At 44.6% G+C, this 16,021-nt stretch overlaps 1 long non-coding RNA gene across 1 annotated transcript; it reads left to right on the top strand.

The window, feature by feature from the left end:
* The first annotated feature begins 790 nt into the window (after positions 1 to 790).
* Positions 791 to 15,491, top strand: LOC128347347 (uncharacterized). The gene is made up of 3 exons (XR_008317519.1): positions 791 to 885; positions 14,490 to 14,608; positions 15,149 to 15,491. It is a non-coding gene; the product is annotated as an uncharacterized LOC128347347 (long non-coding RNA).
* The last annotated feature ends 530 nt before the right edge of the window (positions 15,492 to 16,021 follow it).

Genomic DNA, 16,021 nt, shown 5'->3' with positions numbered 1-16,021 from the left:
CTGCCTGTGAATATGGAGGCTCCATTTCCTAAGTATGGTCAAGTGACGTTTCCATATTCACAGGCAGTTTGGCTCTGATGTAGAACCTCCAGCCTCAGAGGCACGATGCCTCTCAATACCACTTTGCAGGGGAGCAACAGCAGGAGAGAGAGCATGCCCTCACCTCTTGCTTGTGGGTTCCCCAGAGGCATCTGGTGGGCCACCATGTGAAACAGGATGCTGGACTGGATGGGCCTTGGGCCTGATCCAGCAGGGCTGTTCTTATGTTATTATGTGACCTTCATGTTCCAGTCTCTGCAGGAGTGATGGTATCTTGGTGCTGGATAGAACTGGGTTTTCTTGCTGCACTTCTTTGGAACTTCCTAGCAGAGGCGTAACCGGGGAGGGCAGGCAGGGCACGTGCCCTAGGCGCCAGTTGCAGAGGGGCGCCAAGTGCCCGCCATGCCCCACCCCACCCCAGCCATGCCCCACCCCACCCCAACCACCTCCGTTGATTAAAAAAAAATTTTTTTTAATCCCCCCCGCCTTCTCTGAGTCCCGGACGGGGTACATGCCCCCCAGGAGCCTCCATAAGCACTTACTTTTGCATTAATTTCAGGGAGCGTTTGCTGCCGGAAAGCATCTATTCCTCTTTCTCACCCTCCCAGAGAGGAAGAGAAAGAGAAAATACACACTTTCAGTCAGCAAGCCTGCCCTGAAATGAGACTGAAGAGCTCGCTCTGGCAATTTCTACCTCGAGGCCACACCCCCTTTGCATATGATATCATCATGTGACATATCACATGTAAAGGGGGTGTGGCCTAGAGCTCTAAAGAGTCCTGATACGTTCTGTATATAGAAAGCTATTTCTATGGCTTTGTTTGAAGATCCTTTGGTGACTTTCAGGTCAGTGTAACTCAAACTTATGCATGTTTCCCTGAGAATAAATTGCACTGACTACAATATAACTTACTCTGCAGCATGTATGGGATATCTGGCCTTGTATTTCTTGTCCTTTGTATTATGTAGAATAAGATTCCTTAATGTGCACAATATGGAAGCTAAAAACAATTTTCTGATCTATGGGCACAATGTTTGCAGAAGAATCTAGTTCTTAGGTAGTTGGGAGGTCCTAGTGCAAATTTGCCATGAGTGATTTCTTTGATTTTGAAAGAGATTTCTTATTAAGATGAAGAATTCTGCAAAATATGTTTTCTACTTTGAACTATTCATCTGGGTCAATTTTCACTCTGACAATCTTATATGTTCCTATTTTTCACTTGAGTTTTTCTATGTATTAGTATTAATAAAATTTTGTATTAGTATTAGTAATACTAATGTATTAGTAATACTAATGTATTAGTATTAACAAAAAATTTGTATGTTTGATAAACCATAGAAGAGAGTCACTATCCAGAAAACTCATCAAATATGTTTTATATGTATGTATATGATAGTTTTCATGGTTATTTTAATTTGATCTTTTAATATGTTTTTAAAGCTGTAAACTGCCTAGAGACTTTGGTAGTGGGTGGTATAAAAATATGTTAAATAAAATTTTAAAAGTATGGTTATTATTTGTATTTGGAGTCACTTGAACCATTAATGGCACAGTGGGGAAGCAACTAGAGAGCAGGAGGCTGTTGGTTTGACTCCCCACTGATGTGTTTCCCAGGATATGGGAAACTCTTATATCGGGCAGCAGTGATATAGAAAGGTGCTGAAACACTGCACAGGAGATGGCAATGGTGAACGCCTCCTGTGTATTCTACCAAAGACAACCACGTGGCTCTGTGGTTGCCAGGAGTCAACAACACCGACTCAATGGCACAAACTTAACCTTTATGTTACAATACGTTTGCATCCTGGTTTTTGGTTGAGGTTCCAGTTTGTTGTTTACTTCTGGTCTTTTTGGGGACTCCAAAAAGTTTCTATTAGCTTCTATTCTTGGAGATATTTTGGACACCCGATTTGAGGGCAACTGTGTGAAAACAGCTCTTCAATCCAGGGTGTGTTCTTTAAGTTATTTGGTGAATGGATCATGTTGGCTCACTGTAACTAGTTGATTCTAGTTAGGAGGATAGGTGTGAGCGGGCTGGGAATGTCTTATGTAAGGAACAGCTCCTTTTGTGAGGATCTAAGATCTCATGCGTGATCATAAAACTGCTCAGGATTACCCAGTTAAATTTCAGGCCTTACCTATGCAAAATGGAAATTGCATTAAATTCTATTTAACTTGGTTCTAAGTCAGATTCATTATAAGGAAGGTGTTGTGGCACATAACCATTTGATATTCATGCAGTAATGAAGAGTGAAAATAATTGGCTGTATAAGTAGCGTTTGTCAGGTGTACAACTGACTTGTCCTAAGTCATGAGAATGCAGACTAAGCAGTCCCCTGGCCTGAGATTTTCCAGCATGTGATGGCTGCTAGTGAGGGATCATTTTAGATTTAAAGACAGCACCTGTTATTTTTCTGTTCTTTTCATTCTCTTCAACATTTATTCTCAACCCAAGGGAATTAGGCAAAGACCAAACAAAGCCCATAGTAGAAATGTGTTTATTATTAATAAAATTGCCATCTCTGGCAATTTTTTAAAAACACCTGAAAACCCATCTTTTCACCCAAGCTTTCCCAGCTTTTAAAAATTGTCTGTCTTTAATATACAGATACAGCCTTCTTCAGAAAGCTGGAATCACACCTATCAGCTATTCAGAGAGGTACTGGAGACTGGATGTGGTCCTTACACTCGCTGATCAGCATGTTCATTGCATTCCAAATCCAGCATTGTGTATTAGCAACCCTCCTGCCGCCCCCACCCCCAGTGCTATCTGCCTTGATAGTGGTTAGAGTGCTGGACTAGGACCAGGGAGACCCGAGTTCAAATCCCCATCCAGCCATGAGACTTGCTGGGTGACTGTGGGCCAGTCACTTCTCTCTTAGCCTAACCTACTTCACAGGGTTGTTGTGAGGAGAAACTTAAGTATGTACACTGTTCTGGGCTCCTTGGAGGAAGAACGGGATATAAAAAATGTGAATGTTACTGTTTGCTGGCAGATAGCAGCTGGGGGGTGGGGGCGGCAGGAGGGTTGCTAATACACAATGCTGGATTTGGAATGCAATGAACATGCTGATCAGAGAGTGTAAGGACTACATCCAGTCTCCAGTACCTCTCTGAATAGCTGATAGGTGTGATTCCTGCTTTCTGAAGAAGGCTGTATCTGTGCTGCTTCAGCAATTTGCATCAGTGAAAGCAAGTAAGGTGCAGTTATAATTTTCAGGTAGAGCCATAATTTTTAAATTAAAAGATTAATAAGCTTGACTTTTACTTTTTGAGCTGATATTATGGTGAAGTTATCTGAAAGATGGGTGCCAGATATTTGGGGGGGGGGGGCGCAATTTCAGTGCTTGCCCTAGGCACTGTTTTCCCTAGATACGCCTCTGCTTCCTAGTATGGGGTCCTTGGTTGCAATCCTATACATGTTCACTCAGAAGTAAGCCCCAGAGAAATGAAGAGGTTCCCCCCCCACCCAGTGAGTTGTTCTATGCTTGGCTGAGGGGGCAGGCAGAAGGAAAGAGAGAGAGCCCACATTCTTGCCAAGTATCTCTGCTGGTCCTGATTCCTATGTGTGTGTACCAGTACTCAGAAGTCAGCTCCAGTGAAATTCATGGACTTACTCCTCAGTAATTTATTACAAGTTTTGTCGAGGGGCTTTTCCTCCCTCCCCACTTTGGAGAGAGTGAGGGAAAGGGGGCAGAGGGAGAAAACAAAAGCCTGTACAAGGAAAATGGGGGGAGAGGAATGTTTAACTATAAAAGTGCATTGGTCATAGACTCTCTTTATCAAGCACCCGTGTTCAGTTCAGAACCACTTGCCAGGACTTGTCCCACCCAACTTTGCCTTCAGAATTCTCAGTGGGCAGAATTACTTATCTGTCTCTTAGTTATCTTCCCTGTTTATCGGGGGGATTTTGAACAATAATTCATGTGAACCAGGTCACCAACACTTTGACTGTGCACCATAACAGGGAGGGACCAAACCAGGGGCAGATTAACATTTTGCCATCCTAAAAAAACACACACAAAAACCTCCGGGGATGGGGGGAGGGGAAAGTTCCCCCTTTTACTTTAGTAGTTCCAGCGGGGGGGGGGGGGGGCAACCGGGTTAGGGAAAAGTTCCCTCTTTTGCCCCCTAAAGATCGCTGGCAGCGGGATGGGGTGTGGCAGTGGCGGCTGGCTGAAGCTGTAGGGAGAGGAGGGGAGAGTCACAGTGCCCCCCTTTTTACCTCTAAGCCCGCTGTGCTGGTGGCAGTGGTGAGCTCTTCCTCTTCCCAATTCCCCTCCTGCTAGGTGACTGAATGGCCACTGGGCTCTGCTATTTGCAGCCCGTTTCCAGCTTCCCTTCCACATGGAAGGAAAGCCAGAAAGTATCTCCAAGCAGCAGACCTGGTTTTGTTCCAATATTACTCCTATTGGAAGCAGAAGGATTTCCGATAGGATAGCAGGGGTTTTGGTCAGAATTCTGACTATCAGGGCTCCCTGCTATCAAAAATCCTTCTGATAATGCCAGATAGTGGGCATATCAATCCAATATTCCTATAGGACTGATACAATTGCACAGCTCTAGTAGTGAGCCTGAACACTTTCATCCTATCTTAGAATATATTAACTCCTAATAAGCTGTACTAGGTTATCATGTTGTGACATATCACGTGGTTTTGCTAGTTTAATATGGAAGGTTCCGGGGAGGGGCACAGATAATATCTGCTATCTTAATTTATGATTTTTTTTTCTCAGCATGCACATCCTGGCATTGTAATGAATATAAACTCACAAGGTCCAAATCTCTTGGAGCTTTATAGCATATGCTGCATCTTCAGCACACACAAGGCCAACATCAATATGGTTCTGGATCATTATGGTGTTGCTTATCAAGAGATCAACCATCAAGAAATCAACCATAGAAGACTCCAAGCAGCCTGAGATTTTTAAAATGGGTTTCTCCTTATTTCTTCTCATCACTGTCTTCAGTTGGAGGAGAACAGGGAATCCTGTCGAAACAAAATAATAAAACAATAAATAATAAAATAATAAAATAGCCCCGATGCATACGAGTCCATCTCAACATAAAACTCAGAACAAAAACCATGATGACATGGATGCCCTCTTTCAGCTCAGAACATGAAAGCTTTGAAGTTCTGGCTTGGATTTACCCATGAAAAGCTCCTGTTTTCCAAACCCATTTCTATTTCCATGATGCTGGCAAAAGAAAGCAAACAGCATATTCCCTTTGGCCCAATTTGCACTTCTGACAAGCCATACACAGATTGGAGACCCCGTCCTCTGCTTCTCTGCTGCAAAGCGGAGGGTAGGAAGTGTACAATTTGCACTGTGGGAGCAGGAGACAGGGTGCATATGTCCCACCCTCCCACAAGCCCTTCTCCAAATGTTCCTGTCCAGCAATCACACATCTGGGAACCACAGATGAGGAGAAGGTATCTAGGGAAACTGCAGGAGAAAAGCACACACACACCACCTATTGCCCATTTCCTGCAACTGGTACCACCAGCACCCTTCACCTTTTAGCATCCAAGTGGCAGCTGAGGTTCCTGGGTCCATGTTTGCCACAGAAAGTGAAGGAACCCCTTCAGGCTGCCTAGACCAGGGCTGCAAAACTTTGGCCCCAAGCTGTTGTTGGACTACAACTCCCATCATCCCCGGCCACAGTGGTTGATAGTTAGATGGGAACTGTAGTCCAACAACAGCTGGCGAGCGCAAGTTGTGCAGCTCTGGCCTAGACTATAGCCTTTTTGGTGTCAGTGTGCTTAGCCCTATTGGATGGATGACATACATTCTCCCAGTGCCCCTTCCTTTTATACACTCAATACCACACACATTTTACGTAACTGAGAGATTTATGCACACTTTCTCCCCCACTTCTAGATCCCGATCTGTCCATCATCCTTTTGCTGCTATGGCAAACGACTTCTTGCACTTAAGAGCCCACCACCACTATCACCTCCTTAGCCTGACTATGCTGTGTGGAGGCAGTCTAATAATGACAGGAGCTCTTCTTCTCAGGGCAAGAGGCAGCCTCTCTTTCTCTATAGGAGAAGCAGGGGCTCTGTTGGCTGTAGAGGGATGTGAGAATAAGCCTTGCTTCCAACCCAGCAGCCCTAGAAAGCAAACTGGTTGCATAACCACAGAGCCGCAGAAAGCAGACCAGGAACTGGCATTCGCTTCTGGGCTGGTGACTAAAAAGCTCTTGACTCTAGCATAAATTTCATTTTTAGGAAGCAAGAAGCATCTGATTATTTTTAATTACATTCCAGTCACTTTTGCCAAATACTCTGGTTTATAAGGCGAGCTCTGCAAAAGCCAAAATGCCAGCTAGAAATTGGATACAGCAAAAGTTCATGGTAACTCAGTCCCCTCAATGGACTGGGATGTTAATTGCAGCTTTTGTAAGCTGCATGGGTTTGAATGGGTTTTAATTGTGGCTTAATTCATGCTGGATTGTGCCCAGGATCTCTACAACATCTCAAGTTTGCCTCCAGCAGCCATTAGCTGTTGGTGAGGAGTTCGCCATTGAATGACCTCACTCCCAGAAATCTGTTTGTAATGAGTAATAATAACAATGAAGATGTCATCAAGCTGTAAAATCCTCTGGAGAACTGGAATCTGTTCTCGGCTCATAGTGTATATAAACAGTCCAAATATATGTGGTGTTACAAGATTGTTGTGTTCTGCCTGTGAAAATGTGGCAGGATAAGCTTTTTTTCCCCTGTTGGACACACACACACACACTCACTCTCTCTCTCTCTCTCACACACACACACACACACACATTCTCTCTCTCTCTCTCTTTCTCTCTCTCTCTCTCTATATATATATGAATGAATGAATTCAAAGGTCTGTTTTCCCCATTACCCTGTTGAACTAGGGACAAAAAACTGGCAAAACAGGTAGCGTGACATAATAGAACTCAGAACATTTAAGAGAGAATGTATTTGGCACAACAGCTGTTTGTTAAGACTGATACATGTGCAGCAGAAACCATGGAGAGACCTGTGATGCCTGCCCCTGCCATCTTATAGACTAAAACTGTAAACATACATCACTGCCATTCCACACCCATACAGCTACATCCACGATGGAAGTATCCATATTTTATCTGATGGAGGCAATTTTGATCCGGGCTATATTGTATGTGTGCATGAGCATTTATGACATGAGCTTAAGACTGATAGGTGCTTCTATCTCTTATATGATAAAAAGCGCTCATTTTATATGCTCAGCAGTTTTCAAAATATCATTCCCCTAGCCTTGCCAACTGACCAGAAACAAAATAGCCTAGCTAGTCTTTGTGGCTTTCAGATCGGCTGTCAGAAATGCAAGGGGAAAGGCTGGGTCCCCCACCCCCAACTAGTTTTTCTTCTTGTTGTTGTTTTTGTTTAAGATGCACGCCTTCACTTAATTCATTTGTACTGGGCTTCACCCCAAACCTACCCAGGCCAGCCCTGCCCAGACATTCAAGATTCTTTTCCAGTGATGGCAACCTTCTTCCTTCTTCCCTTCCTTAAGAGTTGCCATATTCAAGCTTCCGAAATCCGAGTGACCTAATTTGCATAATATGCAAATTACGTGACAACAAATTTGCATTTTATTTGCTTATTTGACAGATTTATATACGTTCCCCTCCTTCTCTGCCCTTCCATGTGGCTAGATCCAGAGTAAAATCTGGGCAATCCGGGCAGTCCATTTTAAATCTGTGTAAATCCAGTTGGAATTTAGCAGCCAGGTGGAGGAGCCAAATTCCAGGGGCTACCCTAAGTTCCAAGGGACATGGCAATCCTACCTTCCTTCTACCCTTAGATAAGCACTCACTCACACAATTACCAAGACTGATAAATACAAAAAAATAAGGGAAGGAGATAAGTGAGTCAAAATCCTAGCATCTTACTCAAGTATACTAGAAATAGCCAACCCCGCACAGAGCATCTGTGCGCTCTTTTGGGCCGGCTGTTCCCCCCTCACCCTCCCTCCTGCCCCAGTCTTTCTTGCCCTCCCCTGCTTCTGTTCCTCCCCTCCCTCCCCACCACCACTTGCACAGAGCATCTCCAAGCGGGCGGCCAAAAAGGGCCCTGCCGCCGCCATTCCTCCTCCCTGGCGGCAAACAGGAAAGCCCTGCCACCCGTTTCCCTTCCACTCCAGCCTCCAACGGGCGCCACACATTCAGCCCCACTCACCTACCCCCAATCCCTCCCCTTCAGCTTCTGCTCCAGTCTCCGGTCCAGACACCCGCCCGCTTCTCTCCCCCCAGGCCACTCCCCGCCCACGGTTTCTGCCATCTCCTGACGCCCAGCTCCTCACTGCGGCTGCCCACCACCGCCTCGCCTGGGCCTGCCGACGCCTCCACGCCTCCTCCTCACAGCAGCCATCGCCAGCCGCTGCTGCCACCGCCTCCTCCCCACTTCCACCGGGACCGCCTCCTCCGCCTCCCCAACACGGCCAGGCCTGCCGCCCTCGCCTCGCCTGCCTCTCCTTGCTGCCATTAGCCTTCAGTCCAGCGAACATCAGCCAACCAGCACCTAGCCAATCAAGTGCCTCCTTCGCCGGCACACATAGCCTTGCCACATCTCCACGCATGACTGGTGGCCGGCTAAGCGTATTAAATATATAGATGATATCTAGTTCACAACTCAGTCTCATAGTTATTACATTATAGGAGTCCTCTACTTTTAGAAGTCATACAGTTTCACTAGATGCTGGCGGGAAATGCAGTCAACCCGTTCCCTTCTATACAGCTCTTTAAGGTACAAGAGCCTTCTCAGACCTGGTCTACACAAGCAGCAGAAAGAGGTAGTAGACTCCGGATAAAGTAGAGTAGTCTGTACCATGTCAAACTTCAGGGTTGTGAGTCACATTTTTAATGCTCCCTCACATAAACAATTCATTGCAGTTTAAAGCTATAATGTGCCAGGAAGAAATGTTCTGGCCCAGTCCACTCCCTCCTCTACGTTTTTCTAATTTCAGAAAGTTTCTGGATTTGGGTTTAAAAAACAAACAAACAAACAAACATGGTTAACATTCAAAAATGTGATCTCCCTCTGCAATCTCTATAATCATTCTACTAATTCAAGACATTACCACCCAATTCTGCCATCTCATTCTGACCTCAGGTTCTGAACCTGACAAGTTCATTTACAGCCCACAAAAATGAGACCCCAAATGAAATTTCACTGTGTGAGAGATTTTCACTCTTGTTTGTAGCTAGGGGGGTAGGCCCATTGTCCTTTTTTTAAAAAAGAAAAGAAAAAGAAAATCAGGATATTTTCTCCCAATGTGTTCCCACTTGATAGGAAGGTAGGAAGATATTTTTGCTACACAGAAACACAGAAAATGTCTACTGTGAGGAGACAGAGCAAGTAGCAGCTGAACCGCAGCCATAAGCGCATTGCATTGAGGATGTTCACTAAGATGTGTCAGCTTGATTTGAATCACTCGCTAAAGTGCAGCCTCGCCAAAGCCAAGAGAACCTACGTTTCTTCAATAAAAGGGAATCCCAAAGCATAAATAAAAGATTTCACCTGTGAAGAGTGATTTATTATCTCTCACTCATGAGAGAGATAGATGTGATTTTCCCTGTGGTGGCTGCTGCTCTTAGTTTTAAAGTAAAAACAACACAACAAACAATCAGTTCACGGCAAGGAGGGCAAACTTAAGATCTGGTGAAATGCTACCTTCACCAAAGTAACTTAGAGCATAGCAGGACTGGTCTTATCATTAGGCAAGTGCAGCATAGATCTTTGCCTTTGGCTGATTAAGGGTCTCCCACCTACAGAAATTCAACAGTGAAGCTTTTCTCTTTATCTCCATGTCAGGAAAAGTGGTGAGTTGAGTTTCTCTCTATCATGTTGCTTGTAGTGTAAAGCTAGATGATACATCTGTTGTACAACTGAGGCTTGCATGCTTGAGTTTTCAAACGTAAACAGCAGCAGCAGGGGCTCAGTCACAATTGGGACAGTAAGGGCAAAGGGTTAAAGTCGATCTCCTGCACTTCATGGTCCCACTCTGGATTGGGATCCACACATGGCAGCTATTTACATTTGAAAAATCAAGCACGCAGGCTCCTTTTACATAATAGTGGCACTTAGATTGCCTGAAAAGCAACATGATAAAGAGAAATTCAACAGGCACAAGTTTGCTCTCATTTGCCAAATGTGATTGGCTGTGATTTTATTTACTGAGGTCCATATCACTTTATGTCACCATATCCGATACAGTATTGTGATGTCGACCCGTTCCCTTTCTGATTCCTGATTGCTCATGAATCATCGAGTTGGAGAGAGTTTTGCAGGCCATTTAGTTCAGCCTTCTACTCAGCATAGGAATCCAGAGCTTACAGCAGTCCCCAACAGATCACTATCTAGCCTCTGGCTGAACCTCCCCCCCCCCCGCCTGAAGGAAATCCCACCTCCCTAATTAATTAGCTAATTCAGGAACAGGAAAAAATAGCATCCAGGGGTTACAACAGCACTGAACAAAACGGGGAGAGGGACTGAATATTTGCATCATTGCAATCTTTTTTGGGTGTGTGTGTGGCTGAAACCCCAGAACTGAAACTGGCAAATATTTGGTGTAGCCTTATACAGAATAGGTCTACCTGTCATCTTGGGGAATTTCCCTTTTAAAATTCAGCATAGTGTTTACTTTTAGAAAGAGTCCTGTGGCACCTTAAAAGCTAGCACAGGTATTCTAATATACCCGTTTGTGAACTAATCCAGGTCACTGAGTAATAATTCAGAGGCTTATACAATGGGCTGGATGGGAATGTTTGCATATGAGGAGCCGAAAGCTATTGTTGCTGGATCTTTTTTCAGAGGAGTGATGCTCCTTGCATCCCTCCTCTCTCAATTCCTGCTGTGTTCGAGCGGCGGCAGCAGGAGGTACAAATACAGCCTTAGTGTTAGGTAAATGTTCATGAAGCATAATCAATAAGGCTGAGATTTCTTTAAACCTACTATTAAACCAAGGAACTTGATTGAAGAAGTTCCCTGTAACTTGGGATTCAGCTGCTCTCTGACAAATGGCCCTTTTTTAATGATACCTGACTCTCAACTAGGTCCCTGTGATTGAACAAACACTCAGTACACAGTGATTTTTTCAGCCGTGTTCATCACCTCACAGGACGCCAAGTGGTTCCCTGTGACAAGTGCAAACCTTGCTACCTGATGATTGCATTCGTTCTGAGTTTACTGACAAGAAAACAATCACACACAAAATGCAGAACACGCCCCACAAGTCTCATCCGCATAGCAAAGGTAGGAGTGGAGAAAAGACTGATAAAGGAGCTGAGAAACTACTCAAAAATATAACCGTGATTACAAGGGGGTCAAACTACGAAACAGCCAATCAGCACTCGCCAAAGAGCACTTCTCATTCAACAAGGGGGGAATTAAGCAAGCCTTGAGCTGGGCACTTAAATATACAAGAATTCTACTTTGGAGGATGTTAGGCAGCACATAAGAATGGCTTATAGTCTGTCTAACCCAGTATGTCATCTCTATTAGTAGCCACTGGTCAGAGGTGCACCTAGGTAATTTTGGAGCCTGGACCTAACACCACCTCAGACAGACTAAAGAGGATTGGAGGGGGGGGGCAGGGGCTGTGAAGGCCCTGGACTTTGGCCTGGAAGTCCAGAGGTAAGAGAGCCTCTGCCACTGATAACTGATACAAATAAATAATACCAACATGAGCTAGTTTCGAGGGGTGTACCTCTGCTTATTTAATCCCATGTTCCAGCAGCCTACGGTTTAGGAACAACAGCATTGTCGAGATGCAACTGCTGATGAACACATAGGAGTTGTGACTAATCAACAGGGTGGAAATAAGGGGTTCTCATTACCATAGGTGGGTGAGTGGGTGGGTGCTGTATGTGCTAGTATGATCTGGTATTCTGTCCAATGTGATACAGCCATGTTTTAAAATACAAACGATCAGGATGGCCCTTTCATGAGGCATGGTGAAGCAATTGCCTCAGGTGGCACATTACTGGGACACCAGCTAGGCAGCAAAATGCTCCCTGCCACCACCATCAGGGCAGCTCTTGGGAACTAATCTGACCCTTCCATGCCTTGCAAGGAGCACCTCTCTTCATATTCATTGCAAAGCTCGCAAGAAGCATGAGGAGATAAGAGGCTGCTGGCAGCCTTCCCTCCTTCCTGCCGTCCATACTACCATCAAAGCTTGCAAGGGTTGGTTTTGAAAGGAGGCTGGGCCCCATCATGGTGGGACATGGGCTAAGGCAGCATTTGGTGCCTTGCCTCAAGTGCCCCATTATCTCGGGCCAGCCCTGCAAAAGATACTGAACAATGTGCAACTCAAGGACTTGATTATAAGTCTGCAATTGCTTGTGATAGCAGCTGGCAGCCTGACTACATTACTCAATGGAAGTCCCATTGAAATTAATTGGACACTTTAGTCACGACTAACTTGTCCTCTCCCTTTCAATGGGACTTTCAATGGGCTCAAACTGTTGGCCACTGAAAGCTTTGTCCTAGAGAGCTCTGATGGAAACTTGAAGCTTTGTCAAGCAAAGTCCCTGGTTAGAATCTCATCGATACCAGGAACTCACTCAGTGGCCTTAGGCAAAACGTTTCCTTTCAGCTTCAGCCCCGTGGCCCATCTGCTATATGCTAACACTCACTTACCCTATAGGGCCATTGTAAGAATTACAACAAGAGCATACATGTGAAACACTCTGAACACTTGTATGTGCTATATCGAATGATACTGCTATCAGGTTTAATTCTTGACTATATAGATATAATAAAATTGGAACACAGCCTTTTTGTGTAATAATGCCACAGCTTCAGTTTCTGGCACCTCCAGCTAACTTTATAGTAGGGGAATTGGAGGGTGAGGGAACGCTGCCTGCCAGTAAGGCTATGCACACCACCACCCAGGCAGGAGAGTGGGCGGTCGGGGAGGGGGAAGGCAGGGTCAAATTCATGTTCCTCCCAGAAGATCAAGAGTATTCTGCCGGGAGTGCGGCTCGTGTTCCCAGATGATCCATACTGCTCCAAGCAGCACGGATCTCCGGAAGCTGGGGTGATGTGTCCCAGCCTCCAGATATCCCACAATGCACCACATGCCAAGCGTGGTGCATTGGGGGATATCCCCATGAGTCGGGAACTCCAACACTTAACTCTGTGTGTGTTCAAAATGCAAGAGCACACACATGATCCTGTGCCCTTAACCTTGGCTAAAAGGCGGGGTGCAAAGTGTCAGTAGAGAGTTGAAACCTTGTATTATCACATCCAATTTACTTCCCCCTAATCACCTTATTCAAACCAAGAAAGCAGAGCTTGTTCCCTCTGCCAAAGCCAGATTTATTCTCGGCCTGCTTTGTTGTCCCTGCACTATTACCCAGTATTACATAAAGCACAACTGATTCATAGATGGATGTGCGCATTCTGGGCAATGCAGGTGGGGTATGGGTGAGGGCATAAAAATAATTTTAGTGGCTTTTACCTGTATAGGGATTTTTAAAATGTTGTATTTTATTATGTGTTTAAAGTTGTTTGTGCGCTACCTTGAGGGCATTTATAAGGTGGCATATGCATTGAACAATATATAAAACATGTATAAATAGGCTCATTGAATTAGTTGTTCTGATAACCACTCAGTGGGCTACAGCCATGGGCAGGGCGGGGAGATTCCAGGCAGCCTCCCTGAAGTTCGGCTTCCTTTAAAAAAGAAAAAAGAAAAAAGTAAGCCTCTAACTCATTTACTTGAGGACAGATAAGGGAAAAGATGCAGGCAGTATTCTATCCAATCGCTCCCTAAAAGTAACACAATTATGTCACTTTAAATATATTAGGCTACTTGTACTTATGTTCTGGCTATTTTGCAATGATTCCCTGCCTCCGGAGACCTCTTACTACAAAATATCGGACTACGGGCCAGTAGCAAGCTAGCCAAAAATATATGAGCTCCAGATGAATAATCACATGGAGGCCTGACACAGAGTGGGGGCGGTGGCGGGGGGGGGGACTTCCTCCTGCCTTTCTCCATCCAAAATGGTCTTTATCCTGTTGTCAAGCAAGTTCATAGGATGACACAAAGTTCTTGTATTTTGAGATGGAGTTAATACTTTCTCTCTAGAGACCACGTTGCATTTTCATAAATCTGCACCATCTCACCCTTCACTATATGACTAGCTGAACCACATTCTTCCCCAACTGTAAGGTGTCCGAGTCATTTCCTTTGTATCGTCATTTGATTATTTTAAGCCCAGAACATTTCTGTCAGGGGAAAAAGCAAAGCAAGAATGTTGCTAAAATTCTGATATCACTATTCTGTTTTGTTAACTATGACAATTAGGGTTCAGGGTGACCAGCACGTCACATAGTTGCTTTGTGGAGGGGCATACTATAGAATATGTTAACTTTAACTGACCTTTGTTGTTCAATGATTTTCATGATCTGTACGGATTGTTATTCAAGGAATGGACTGGATTTCATGGATGATCATCTTAACACTTCTAGAAACTTTAAAAAAGCATTTCCGAAACAAGGCAACAAGCAAACATTAGCCTAAGAGGAAGCAAACAAGACTGTGTTACGTAAGTACATCACATAACATTTAATGCAAGTGGGATTTCCAAACGCGACTCTGCAATGCAGAACGTTTGTGGCTAAAGCTATATGTACCAGTCCATGCAGTATCCACAAGAGCATGCTGGCAGGTCCTGACATAATTTGTAGCTTCACCGCCACACTGTCCACGAGCACAGAGTCTGACGAGAGAAATATTGTACTCAAGCAAATATTCTTCCTGCGGTTGAGAAACCTGGGTAAAGTGGTCCCCCCAAAGCCCACTTACTACAATAATAGGTCAGGCAGAAACTGAACAGGAGCAGAACTTCACTCTGTGGTGGCTCAAAAGAACTGGTGTGTGTGTGTGTGTGTGTGTGTGTGTGTGTGTGTGTGTGTGTGTGCATTTATGGGTAGACAAGCTGTGTCCACAGGTTATCTTTCAGAAACAGAAGTTGGGTGCAGGGGGCAAACTACTTCCTTGGGGCGCTTTCCCCCCTCTGGAGTGCCCTTGACTTCACTTATCATGCCTACAAGAAACCTTCATTCCCTCCTCCATTGACTTCCAGACAGAAATCAATGCAAGGACTTTCTTGGTCCTCAGCCTGAATGGAGGAAGGAGGAAGGATCACCAGTCACCAAGTTCAAACTTCCTAGATTTGTGTCCTTTGTTTCATGGCAGTTCCTTGCTTGCCAAGGCAGAACAAAGAAGATGGGGTCTGTGTCACCTGGTTGCCTCACACACATCCTCTCCCAAAACAACAAAAGTTCGGGGAAGTTTTGAGTTGGACCCGAACATGTTTGTGAACCATTCTCACCCCACATATTTGACTTACCCTCTAATTGGGGTAATTGTCTCCTGCTTTGCCTGTTGCTCAGGGGTCCCTTCTTTCCCTCATCCTTCAGAGATGCCACCTCACATTTGTTTGTTCTTCAATGTAATTGAAAGATATGTCATTTCTATATCCTGTGGTATTGAGTTCCACGGGTCAGTTGACAAAATACATTGTTATAACTATTAAATCTTTTCCATTTGCAGACATGCTATTAATATATGGGTTTGGAGAATCCTCTTAAATACCTGGGAGAAATTAAAGATTCACCTCTCTGTAATTCCTCCAACTACTGATATCATTTTTGGCTGAGGGGCAAGCAATTAGTGTCAAAATGAACAACTTTCCAGGTCTGAAAGGGCCTCTAGATTCCCATACAGGTTCTTTTGAGGACCACACTGATATATATTTTATTACATTTCTAGTAGAGGAAAATGTAGACAGTAGGATTGAACTGAATGTTTTCCGGGTTTGCTTTTCAGTTCAAAGTGATTTAGAGGGGGCCAAATCCCCCCTACATCTGACTAATTCTACATTTTTTCTACTGCTTTGCTGTCACATTCCTCTCCTTTGTTGCTTGTGGACATCCCCACTCCCCCAGCCCCACTC

The sequence above is a fragment of the Hemicordylus capensis genome, chromosome 2 (assembly GCF_027244095.1).
Source record: "Hemicordylus capensis ecotype Gifberg chromosome 2, rHemCap1.1.pri, whole genome shotgun sequence".
NCBI classification, from domain to species: Eukaryota; Metazoa; Chordata; class Lepidosauria; order Squamata; family Cordylidae; genus Hemicordylus; species Hemicordylus capensis.
The sequence above is the reverse complement of the archived record's forward strand: the minus strand, read 5'-3'. Positions and strand labels throughout refer to the sequence as shown.